The sequence below is a fragment of the Lissotriton helveticus genome, chromosome 1_1 (assembly GCF_964261635.1).
Source record: "Lissotriton helveticus chromosome 1_1, aLisHel1.1, whole genome shotgun sequence".
Lineage (NCBI taxonomy): Eukaryota > Metazoa > Chordata > Amphibia > Caudata > Salamandridae > Lissotriton > Lissotriton helveticus.
This window is the reverse complement of record NC_136057.1, coordinates 1911675618-1911689347: the sequence shown is the minus strand read 5'-3', so window position 1 is coordinate 1911689347 and position 13730 is coordinate 1911675618.

The following is a 13730-nucleotide window of genomic DNA, read 5'->3' as shown; positions in this document are numbered from 1 at the left end:
ATGGTTGGGAGAGGATATGGGTCCAGTCCTGCATGAAGCCATTCCTCTAGGCTATCAAATGATCACCCAAAATTGTATAGCCAAAAAAGGAGGTGGTCTAGCTGTTGTATTCATGCAAACAATACATATCACTAAAATTGACAATATCGCCATAAAGAATTGTGAGGCTCTTCTAACAAGATGCAATCCTACACCGTCTTCCTCCTGTAACTTCCTGCTCCTTTACAGACCTCCACCTAGCAAGGCAACATTCCCAGAAGCACTTCTAGACACAGTCTCAAACCTGATAACAATAAACCCCAACCTATCCGTTCAGGGTGACCTTAACATTTGGTTTGATAAACCCAATATGACCCATCCAAAAACAATAATCACTGGCCTAGACGCATTGAACCTGCATCAGATTGTCCACAATCCAAAACACACCGCTGGATATATCCTAGATGATATTTTTGCTAATACTGAACTAGTTACCTTTCAAACTATAACTCCAGTCACATGGTCAGACCACCGCTTGCTTGCTTTCCAACATAAAACAACACTAAGCGACTCACCTAAAACTACCTTACATCAATCCACCTATCGGCCATGGAACAAACTCAATTTGGAACACTTGGAAACACAACTAACATCCAGTACAAATCTGGAAACCATAAATTCTGTTCAAAATCTATATGAGTGGCTACAGGAAACTTTTGACATCCTGATACCACTCAAAACCACACAACAGAACAAAAGAAAAAAAGCGCCTTGGAGAAACATAGAACTAAAAGACATAAAACAACAAATTAGAAAGCTGCAACGTACCTGGCTCAAAACAAACGCCAATCAAGACAAACTTCACCTACAGAAAATTAACAGATTATATAAGTCGCTTATCAAAAAAGCTAAGAAAAGGTACTATTCAGACAGAATTCAAAACGCTAAATGTGCAAACAAAGAATTCTATAAAATACTCAGTGAATTTTGCAAACCAAATTGCCTAGAAGGAACTCATCCTGTTACTCAAGATTTCACAGACAAACTGGCAAATCATTACACGGATAAAGCAGACACGTTGGACTCGTACTTAAAACAGAAACAAAGCACCAGCACCAACCCTTGTACAAAACAACAATCCAAAAATGTTCTAATCAAGCCTCTCCGTTCCTTCCAACACATCTCACACGATGAATTTATGGGCCTGGTCAAAGCAAGCAGGTCTGCTGGCAGCCCTTCTGACCCCTGTCCGCCACAAACTTTCAACACAATTCTTTTAACAACCTCTGCTGCCACTCCAGTAAGAAGAATCATCAACGATTCCTTAACTACTGGAATATTTACAGAAGAACTCAAAAAGTCATACATACACCCTTTACTGAAGAAAACAAACTTGGACCCGCTGAACCCTGATAACTACAGATCCATTACAAATGGACCTTTCCTGGGCTAACTGATAGAAAGAGCAGTGTTCACCCACATGTCACAATTCATTGAAGAGAATGACATACTTTCAGACTTCCAAACAGGATTCCGTCGGGAGGAGGCACTGAATCTGTCCTCATTGCCATCTGGGATGACCTAAAGAATACAGTTGACCGCAACGGGGGTGCTGCGCTTCTTCTCTTGGACCTCTCAGCTGCCTTTGACACGGTTTACCATGACACTCTGAAACAAAGACTTTATGAAGCCGGCATAGAGGGAACTGTTCTAGACTGGATTGCGTCCTACCTTCGAAACAGAACTAATTTCATCCATACCCCACCTTTCTCTTCCAAACCGTACTCCACAAAAGCAGGAGTCCCTCAGGGTTCTATCATCCCGCCCATGCTTTTCAACATCTACATGAAGTCATTACCAGTACTGATCAATAAATGTCACCTCACGTGCTATAACTATGCAGATGACACGCATATACTCCTTCAACTGGAATGCCCCAAAGACATTGGAAAATCGCCAATTTTCAGCTATCTCAGAGCCGTGGATCAGTGGATGACTTGGAGCCATCTCAAATTGAATGCTTCAAAAACTGAAATTCTCACGTGTGGCGATTGGAAACATTACAACCCGCTTACCGCATGACCTGATGAACTGGGATCACTGCCTAAAGTATCAAAGGAAGTAAGAAACCTCGGAATGAACATGGACTCCAAGCTGTCGATGAATGCCCAAATGGATAAACTAGCAAGATCAAGCTTTGCTACTATAAAAACGCTGCAACAAATTTTCCCTCATTTGGGATTTCCACACAAGGTCCAAGCTACCATCTCCCTTGTTCTGTCCAAACTCGATTACGCCAATAGCCTCTACCACGGATCACCTTTAACGACCATAAAAAGACTACAACGGATTCAGAACTCGGCTGCCAGACTACTCTTGCATATCAAACCGCGAGACCACATCTCCCCTGCCTTGAAAGCCCTGCATTGTTTACCGGTTGCCAGAAGATCCACGTTCAAGCTGCTTTGTATCATCCACAAAGCAATACTCTTCATCAGGAATAAAATCACCAAACACATTCAACAAAGGAACCTCCGCTCTAAAGGAGCATCTCGCCTCAAAATCCCACCCTACAAGAAACAAACCATGGGTGGCACATCCTTCTCTGTTCAAGCAGCCAAACTATGGAACTCTTTACCCCCCAACATAAGGTCCACCGACAACCACCTTATCTTCAGAAAACTACTCAAGATTTGGCTCTTCCACCACATAAGCACCATACGCAAACAGAAATTTACAGCATATCCCTCTGTATATAAGCCTTTGTTTTCACTATAGATATGTACCTATCTTTGTGTATTACTTTGTATAAACATGTAATATAATATTATGTTAAGAGAAAAATAATATTAAATAAATAAAAATCATCTTTGGTCTACATGTACATACTTCCATTGTGCATCTATGTGCCTTCCATGTACTTGGATCTGTGTGTCTGTTACTTTTCTCCTGAAAAAGCATATCCAATGCCCTACCCTATTTCTCATCCTGTGCCTCTATCAATATCTTTAATCTACATATACTTATCTCCTTTATGTATCTATATACTTACAATGTACTTATGGATCTATATATATATCACTTTCTTCTAATTTAGCATTTCCAATGCACTACCCTATTTCTCAGCCTATACTTCGCTCAATAATCTTCTAGCCGAACCTTCTGACTCATCTCAAACTACTTTCTACTACTCCTTCCAATGCACTACCCTATCTCTCTTCCTATACATCTATCAATACATCCTCTACATCCACTCTCTGTTTTATCCCAAACCCCATACCACTACTATGATCGCCAAAATAACCCTTTCTAAACTCTCTCCTACTCTACCCCTCCTTGCATCATCTGACACCTCTTTTTACTATACCAATCCCCTAAAACAAACCTTTCTAAACTCTTCCCTCTGACTCCTCCCCTCCAAAACTCCTTTTTACATCATCCAAAAGCCTTCTCCTACTGCTAAGACGTTAAAAATCCTTCACTCTTTTATCCCTCCACTATCCTTTTCAATCAAAATTAACAGACTAACATGTCCCCTTCTCACATTCCATATTCAACTATACTAATATACTACCCAAATAACTGAATAACATATCCACTACTCAAATTACTTCATATTTATACTATACTAGTTTTCAACACTAATCCTTTATGGGTTCCGGAGTGGCGTGCTACTCACCAGAAAAGCGCTTCAACACCCATCAGGGGAACAAGTGCTATTTATTTTTATTTATTTATTTAAACTTGTATTGCGCGCAGCTACCCTCAATGGGTTTCCCGGCGCCAGGGATAGATTAAAAGAAAGAAAACAAGCAAAAGGCCCAAACCAGAACAAGACAGTGCAGAGGAATCAATTAAACAGAAGGGTCTTCAGTTTTTTTCGAAAAGGGAGGAGATCAGTCTCGGCTTTCAGGGCCGGCGAAAGAGCATTCCACATCTTTGGACCAAGATAAGAAAACGAGCGGCCGCCCATTTTGGAAAACGAGCGGCCGCCCATTTTGGCCAGTTTAATTCTGGGGACCAAGAAATTGCTATATGAATGCAAATCTTTCTTCCCCTTTTATCCCTCTGCTATTCTTCTCACTCCTAGTAACTGACTAATATCCACCACTGAAATTACTTAATATTTCACCATATTAATTCACCACTAATCCTTTATAGGCTTCCTGAATAGCGTGCGTCAACAAGTGCTATATAAATACAAACGTTTGTCCTCCTCTATCCTTCTGCTATCATTCCAAATCCAAATAACTGACTAACCTATCCACCACTTAAAATGTACTTGCAAGTTTCACTATACTAATTCAACACTAATCCCATATGGGTCCCGGAGTAGCGTGCTACTCGCCGAAAAAGCGCTTCGACGCCTCGCGAGGGGTAGTAAGCACTATATAAATGCAACTACAATACAATATACTGTCAATTTTCTTGGTGCAGCTTTCCTTCTAGCTTAGTTTTCACTGGTAGTACGGCTATTTTTGTGCACTTGATCACATTTGTTCTTTGTTCTGATTAGTTATATTGCAGATGCATTCCTCCATTGTGTCCTTGCTCATCTGTTTAACTTCTCGGATTATGCCATACCAATTTTCTCTGTGTAATCAACAGTTTTTTCATGTGCATCTTATATTGCATGGATTTGTATCTGTATTGCATGTATTTTTTAATGTATTCCTTTCTTATTTCTAACTAATAAAAACTACTTGAACTAAAAAAAAAAATAACAGATATTTCTCCTCTATTTTATTTAAAACTTCGAAAACAAGTTTGTCGCGTTTTGTTAATCTCCAGGTTCTGCTACTGCAGCAGTCTCTATATGGAAGTCGCCAAAAAACTATTTGAAAAACTGACATTAATTCAGACCATTACTATTTGCCTAATTTTTGCTTTACACTGACAGACATTACTCCTTACAGATACCTCTGTCACTTTCATCCTGTCGATTATAAACCAATTTTATTTATAGCTCTTTATCTTATTTATTGCTCTACATCAGGCACCGATCCTAAATTTCTTCAAAGATGTTCTTCCATCTTGTCTGCTGCATTTCTCTTCTAATGACAATCTTGTTATCCCTCGTTTGAAAAAGTTGATTGCAGGTGGCCTTGCCTTTTAGTTTGATAGTTGTCAAAAACTGTAATGCCCTTCTTCTTCCAATCAAAACAACTGGTCATGTTCTTCAATTCTGGAAAACTTTAAAACTATTTATTTTGTATTAACACTGATCAGCTCTTTGACATGTCAGTTTAAGTACTGGGACACCCTCCTGGGTAGCAGTTGCACTATACAAATTGCAATAACATACCTAACATGTTTTTCACTTGTGTTTTGAGTGATAGATTGGAATTGAGATGGGTGCCCAGATTGCACATGACCAGGGTTGGGGAATGAAGAGGTTTATCAACTCAGTTTAAAAGGCCATGAGCAAGGAAGGAGATGCTTTGAGTGTTAGCAGCAGATTGGTTTTCAGTTGGATTTATCTTCACTGGGTTTAAGTAAGGCAGTTTGTCAAAGGTTTATAGTTGTACCCGGATTAGACAGGCTAAAAAGGATTTGAATGTCATCCATATACAAGCAGAGATTGACCTCTGGGTGTTGCAGTGGCAATAGAGACATGACTGGCCATGGTTTGCACCTCACAGTGCAATTGATTAGTTGTGGAATGTAAAGGTGGTAACGTAGTTATATGCTAATGGTTGGATTGAAATTATGTAATCCATTTGATGACTTGGCCACCCAGCCCCAACAGCCTTTTACCTAGGGTTTTTTCAGGATGGAATGATGTATGCTATTGTAGTCTGCTGACAAGCCTAAAAAAATACCAGTGCCCTGACACCCAATTATCGACCATATGTCAAAGGTCCGTCGGAACCAACAGTATCACCAGTTTCATGCTATGCCAAGGCTGAACACCAGCTTGGAAGGCATCTAGAATACTGTTTCCGACAAATTCCAGGAGTGATGCAAAACTGGGAAAAATCACTGTATGCAGGTGAAATTATACATATATCAAAACCCTTAACTGAATCTACATCATGCTAATTTACTAAAGGGAATGTACTCTGGAACAGCCTATGTGCATACTCATAATTAGTATTAGAACTTTTCATTGCTCCAGTTGGGCGTGAGACGGGTCTTTTAGCCATGGCTCAAGGGCTCATGTCATTTACCCCTTTTAGCCTACGTATCACTGTATTCTGGTAGCTTCACATTTAGCTATGTAAGTTTGGGCTCAAAAGCCTAGAATGCTAAGCACTGTAAGAGGGGACCCTACATGATAATTATTATTTGTGTTCACAGTATTCTGCTGCCCTATTCCTAGGACTCACCTGTGTTTTATAATCTTTCAAATAAAAAGATCAATGTATCAGAGCTCAGATTTCTCACGAGATCCCATTGCTTAATTTTACATTGGCTTGAGTGATGCTTTTAACAGGAAACAAGCTAATTTCATCTGTTTTGTTGGCTTTCATATCTTTTGTGCTGAAATATCTTCTGTGCCACACACTTTATTGTGCACTGGGTAGCTGGGAACCCATCTTGTAATTGTAATCCACATTGCACCGCATAAGGGCATCTTCCTGCATTCTGTAGCATGTCTCTGCCGTAAGAAATATGATCAAATCACCCCACCCATATGGAACTCTGCAGGCTCCCCTTGCCAACCCACACCACCTTCAAAACCAGCTGCATCGACTACAATGCCATCATGACTGGCACCCCTGCCTACTTGGATGAAACGCTCACCACCTCTGGTGGCTCTCCAAAAAAACCCTACCCAGGACACCTTCAGATGGCCAGAAACACAGCAAAAGGCCTTCTCCCACTGTGAACTGAGGGTCTGGAATGATATACCCATAGCCATCCAGATAGTCTTAAGAACTTTAATTTACAAAAACTTGCCTTTTGTAGAAAAAACTACATCATAAAGAAGCAACAGTCCAACAGACCAGGTAGCTACCCCAACAAACGCATGTAGACTGTTTCTTTGCCTTTTGGTTAGGTTTGTACTATATTAATAGCACATATAAATAAAATTACTAAGGTTTCGTTGTAGGAAAGTGTCCCTTTTTTGCATGGTTGCCCACCACTTTTTGCCTGATGTTTGATGCTTTTTGACTAAGTGTGCCCTGTGTTCCTTCTAATCATGTACACAGGGCCTGTATTCTTTGCCCAAAACTGTACCTTTGCTCCCACATTGGCACTCCTCTGGCCTAAATATATAGTCCCTTGTAAAATGTACCAGGAGCCTCAACAGCCATAGCCAGAGAGAGTCTCTGAGGCCTGAAGCATCTATTTTGCCACACACAGTGACTCCTCCCCTGACCCATACACACTGCCAGTGCAGTCTGCGTGTCAGGGGGAGACCCTAAAACTACAAGTGGACATGGCACACATCCTTGTGTGTCATGCCCATCAAAACACTTCCTGTGGCATAGGCCAGTCACCCCTGTAACAAGTCTTACAGCCCTAAGGCAGGGTGCACTATTCCACAGGTGAGGGCCCAGTGGCATGAGCCCTGGGTCCCTACAGTACCTGTGCGAGTCGTAGGTATTGTAATTACAGTGAAGCTATTTTAGACCATGGGCTGGGAGTTTAGTGAACCAAACTCCACTGCTCCATGATGGCATTACTGAAGACTGAGAAGTTTGCTATCAAACTTCTCAGCCTAATAAACCCACACTGATCCCAGTGTTGGATTTAATGCCAAATGCCCTCAGAGGGCATATTAGAGATGCCCCCTGAAAATCGACCTAACCCTAGTGTACTGGTTGAGTCGATGCTCGCCAGCTGCCACCACCAAAGATGTTTCTGGACCCCTGGGTCGAGAGCCTCCTGCTCCTGGGGTCCTGAAACAAAGCACATCCTGGGCAAGGTGCCAAACCTCCTCCCCCAGGATGGGCAGGGTCCACGAAGGGGAAGCTTCAAAGGCTTGCCGCCTTTGTTAGCTGACCCTGTCTTTTGCTGCACCCAGCAACTGGCCCCCATAGGTTATAACTCCTGCTTTGGGAGGGCGAATCAGCGGGGAAACCAAGGAAGGAGGATGGTGTGCCCACCTTTGCCAACTCCACCACTCAGGTAAAGGTGGGGAGGCGAAGCACTACTCTCAGTCCCTGCCATCTTGAAGATGGGGGGACCGAGCCAACCAGAAAATGGCTTATGTACCCCTCCCACTTACGGGTGGCATAATAGGGTTATACCTACCCCAAGGAAGGGACCCACTGGTCCTGAGCTGTACCTACCTGAAACGCCCCCAAATTTTGTATTTAGGGGTCACTCTGAACCTTCCCTTCTCAGACAAGTGAGAAGAAGAAGACGGACCGAAGAGATGTGCTGAAGGAAGAAGAGGAGGACACCAACTGCCTTGGTGACAGCCCTACTGGCCTGACCTGACCCCGACCTGCTCCAGTGGAATCCCAACATGTCCAGCAGCCGCCAGAACCCAGAGGACCTGCCCTGCCTTCTCTACAAAGACTCAGTCTTCCGTGAGCACCGGACTTGTTCTAGAACCAGACTTCGGCAAAAATCTGAATACGCGAGTCTGCATCATTCTGCACTCGACGCCCATGGCCCGAGTTCAAGTGGCCCAACACCACAAGGAGTCCCCCCCAGTGAACCTGACCTGCGATCTGGGGATCCCTGACCTACCTCAAGCCTTCCCATGACGACTGCAGCCTCTATCTGGAGGATCCCCCCACCACGACCGGAGCTGGTAAGGAAACCTGAAGCATAAAGACACCCCTGCACCCAACACCCACGGCCTTGGGTGGCCCAACCAACATTGTCCAGGCAACCCCTTGCATCCCAACTTACCTCTTCAACTGGTGGTCACCACCAGGAAGCCTCCCAGCCCGAACCTGCAGTCTTTGTTCCGACCGGAGATCTCCCATTGAAAACAACGAAAACAACAGGGCACCCTACGCCAAATAAGCACCCTGCACCTGGCTGCCCATGTGCCTCTGTGGGTGCACCTTGTATGCTAACTCAGACTTCCCTTTGCCCTGAGCTTAACCCTAGGAGCTGTGCTCCCTCAACCCAGTGGCTTGCACGAGAGCACCCATCAACCAACCGCCCTGTCTCATAGGCTAACATTGCGCCTCAGCACTCTGCACCCTGCCGCCCTAGTGCCACTGAGGGTGCTCTTTGAGGGCATCCTTGACCCTGGGGGAACCCTTGTTCTAACCCCAGAAACTCATCCCTAAAGACTGATTGTTTACCTGCAAACTGATTGTCACATTTTCCTCCATAGGATTGCATTGACTGTTTTACCTCTGAAAAGTTCAATGTGTTGAGTTTAGTTTGTATGGAAACCTAAGCAATTGTGTTTTAATGCAAAAGTGTTTTACTTACCGTTGTCTAGGAAATGTTCTAGTGTGATATCTAGGCATACCACACTGAGTTGGAAGAGTAATCTAAAAGCTAATCTCAAGTGTAATCTAAAAAGTAATCACACAGTAATTACAAGTATCAACTGTCATTAAATGTTTTACAAATCTATAACAAAGTCACTTTCATCCAACTTGCATATTCTGATCAACCTGTTTTGAAAAGTACAATTTTACTTACCTAGACCAAGTCCTGCTTGGTTCTAAAAATAAAATACAACTAAAGAAATATTTTTTATACCAACCATTGGTCTGAGTTCAGTGTTTGAGTGTATGACATCATTTCTTGCCTGAGTGTGTACAATAAATGCTTTAGAAAAGGGGGTGGTGATGAACAGAGTGCCTGAATTAAGCAGACCACTCTTACCCAGTCCAAAGATCAGGGCTTGATCCATCACCGTTTTTTAGCTCACTGCACCATCCCAGCTCAGAACTTGGCTATATGCAAATTAGTCTGTTCCTGTCCCAGTGCATGATGGGAACAGGGCAAACGAAACTACCAAGCCAATTCTTGTACTGGGAAGGAAACAAGCTTCCGGGGACCGGTTTCTGCCATTTCAGGCGTCGTCGGCCCGGCTTGCTTGAATCCTGATGGTGCAATGAGCAAGGGACTCACATCTGAGTATACCCTTCCACGCTTATGGTGGACAAAATGAATTAGAAAAGGGGGTGGTGATGAACAGAGTGCCTGAATTAAGCAGACCACTCTTACCCAGTCCAAAGATCAGGGCTTGATCCATCACCGTTTTTTAGCTCACTGCACCATCCCAGCTCAGAACTTGGCTATATGCAAATTAGTCTGTTCCTGTCCCAGTGCATGATGGGAACAGGGCAAACGAAACTACCAAGCCAATTCTTGTACTGGGAAGGAAACAAGCTTCCGGGGACCGGTTTCTGCCATTTCAGGCGTCGTCGGCCCGGCTTGCTTGAATCCTGATGGTGCAATGAGCAAGGGACTCACATCTGAGTATACCCTTCCACGCTTATGGTGGACAAAATGAATTAGAAAAGGGGGTGGTGATGAACAGAGTGCCTGAATTAAGCAGACCACTCTTACCCAGTCCAAAGATCAGGGCTTGATCCATCACCGTTTTTTAGCTCACTGCACCATCCCAGCTCAGAACTTGGCTATATGCAAATTAGTCTGTTCCTGTCCCAGTGCATGATGGGAACAGGGCAAACCAAACTACCAAGCCAATTCTTGTACTGGGAAGGAAACAAGCTTCCGGGGACCGGTTTCTGCCATTTCAGGCGTCGTCGGCCCGGCTTGCTTGAATCCTGATGGTGCAATGAGCAAGGGACTCACATCTGAGTATACCCTTCCACGCTTATGGTGGACAAAATGAATTAGAAAAGGGGGTGGTGATGAACAGAGTGCCTGAATTAAGCAGACCACTCTTACCCAGTCCAAAGATCAGGGCTTGATCCATCACCGTTTTTTAGCTCACTGCACCATCCCAGCTCAGAACTTGGCTATATGCAAATTAGTCTGTTCCTGTCCCAGTGCATGATGGGAACAGGGCAAACCAAACTACCAAGCCAATTCTTGTACTGGGAAGGAAACAAGCTTCCGGGGACCGGTTTCTGCCATTTCAGGCGTCGTCGGCCCGGCTTGCTTGAATCCTGATGGTGCAATGAGCAAGGGACTCACATCTGAGTATACCCTTCCACGCTTATGGTGGACAAAATGAATTAGAAAAGGGGGTGGTGATGAACAGAGTGCCTGAATTAAGCAGACCACTCTTACCCAGTCCAAAGATCAGGGCTTGATCCATCACCGTTTTTTAGCTCACTGCACCATCCCAGCTCAGAACTTGGCTATATGCAAATTAGTCTGTTCCTGTCCCAGTGCATGATGGGAACAGGGCAAACCAAACTACCAAGCCAATTCTTGTACTGGGAAGGAAACAAGCTTCCGGGGACCGGTTTCTGCCATTTCAGGCTTCGTCGGCCCGGCTTGCTTGAATCCTGATGGTGCAATGAGCAAGGGACTCACATCTGAGTATTCCCTTCCACGCTTATGGTGGACAAAATGAATTAGAAAAGGGGGTGGTGATGAACAGAGTGCCTGAATTAAGCAGACCACTCTTACCCAGTCCAAAGATCAGGGCTTGATCCATCACCGTTTTTTAGCTCACTGCACCATCCCAGCTCAGAACTTGGCTATATGCAAATTAGTCTGTTCCTGTCCCAGTGCATGATGGGAACAGGGCAAACCAAACTACCAAGCCAATTCTTGTACTGGGAAGGAAACAAGCTTCCGGGGACCGGTTTCTGCCATTTCAGGCGTCGTCGGCCCGGCTTGCTTGAATCCTGATGGTGCAATGAGCAAGGGACTCACATCTGAGTATACCCTTCCACGCTTATGGTGGACAAAATGAATTAGAAAAGGGGGTGGTGATGAACAGAGTGCCTGAATTAAGCAGACCACTCTTACCCAGTCCAAAGATCAGGGCTTGATCCATCACCGTTTTTTAGCTCACTGCACCATCCCAGCTCAGAACTTGGCTATATGCAAATTAGTCTGTTCCTGTCCCAGTGCATGATGGGAACAGGGCAAACCAAACTACCAAGCCAATTCTTGTACTGGGAAGGAAACAAGATTCCGGGGACTGGTTTCTGCCATTTCAGGCGTCGTCGGCCCGGCTTGCTTGAATCCTGATGGTGCAATGAGCAAGGGACTCACATCTGAGTATACCCTTCCACGCTTATGGTGGACAAAATGAATTAGAAAAGGGGGTGATGATGAACAGAGTGCCTGAATTAAGCAGACCACTCTTACCCAGTCCAAAGATCAGGGCTTGATCCATCACCGTTTTTTAGCTCACTGCACCATCCCAGCTCAGAACTTGGCTATATGCAAATTAGTCTGTTCCTGTCCCAGTGCATGATGAGAACAGGGCAAACCAAACTACCAAGCCAATTCTTGTACTGGGAAGGAAACAAGCTTCCGGGGACCGGTTTCTGCCATTTCAGGCGTCGTCGGCCCGGCTTGCTTGAATCCTGATGGTGCAATGAGCAAGGGACTCACATCTGAGTATACCCTTCCACGCTTATGGTGGACAAAATGAATTAGAAAAGGGGGTGGTGATGAACAGAGTGCCTGAATTAAGCAAACCACTCTTACCCAGTCCAAAGATCAGGGCTTGATCCATCACCGTTTTTTAGCTCACTGCACCATCCCAGCTCAGAACTTGGCTATATGCAAATTAGTCTGTTCCTGTCCCAGTGCATGATGGGAACAGGGCAAACCAAACTACCAAGCCAATTCTTGTACTGGGAAGGAAACAAGCTTCCGGGGACCGGTTTCTGCCATTTCAGGCGTCGTTGGCCCGGCTTGCTTGAATCCTGATGGTGCAATGAGCAAGGGACTCACATCTGAGTATACCCTTCCACGCTTATGGTGGACAAAATGAATTAGAAAAGGGGGTGGTGATGAACAGAGTGCCTGAATTAAGCAGACCACTCTTACCCAGTCCAAAGATCAGGGCTTGATCCATCACCGTTTTTTAGCTCACTGCACCATCCCAGCTCAGAACTTGGCTATATGCAAATTAGTCTGTTCCTGTCCCAGTGCATGATGGGAACAGGGCAAACGAAACTACCAAGCCAATTCTTGTACTGGGAAGGAAACAAGCTTCCGGGGACCGGTTTCTGCCATTTCAGGCGTCGTCGGCCCGGCTTGCTTGAATCCTGATGGTGCAATGAGCAAGGGACTCACATCTGAGTATACCCTTCCACGCTTATGGTGGACAAAATGAATTAGAAAAGGGGGTGGTGATGAACAGAGTGCCTGAATTAAGCAGACCACTCTTACCCAGTCCAAAGATCAGGGCTTGATCCATCACCGTTTTTTAGCTCACTGCACCATCCCAGCTCAGAACTTGGCTATATGCAAATTAGCCTGTTCCTGTCCCAGTGCATGATGGGAACAGGGCAAACCAAACTACCAAGCCAATTCTTGTACTGGGAAGGAAACAAGCTTCCGGGGACCGGTTTCTGCCATTTCAGGCGTCGTCGGCCCGGCTTGCTTGAATCCTGATGGTGCAATGAGCAAGGGACTCACATCTGAGTATACCCTTCCACGCTTATGGTGGACAAAATGAATTAGAAAAGGGGGTGGTGATGAACAGAGTGCCTGAATTAAGCAGACCACTCTTACCCAGTCCAAAGATCAGGGCTTGATCCATCACCGTTTTTTAGCTCACTGCACCATCCCAGCTCAGAACTTGGCTATATGCAAATTAGTCTGTTCCTGTCCCAGTGCATGATGGGAACAGGGCAAACCAAACTACCAAGCCAATTCTTGTACTGGGAAGGAAACAAGCTTCCGGGGACCGGTTTCTGCCATTTCAGGCGTCGTCG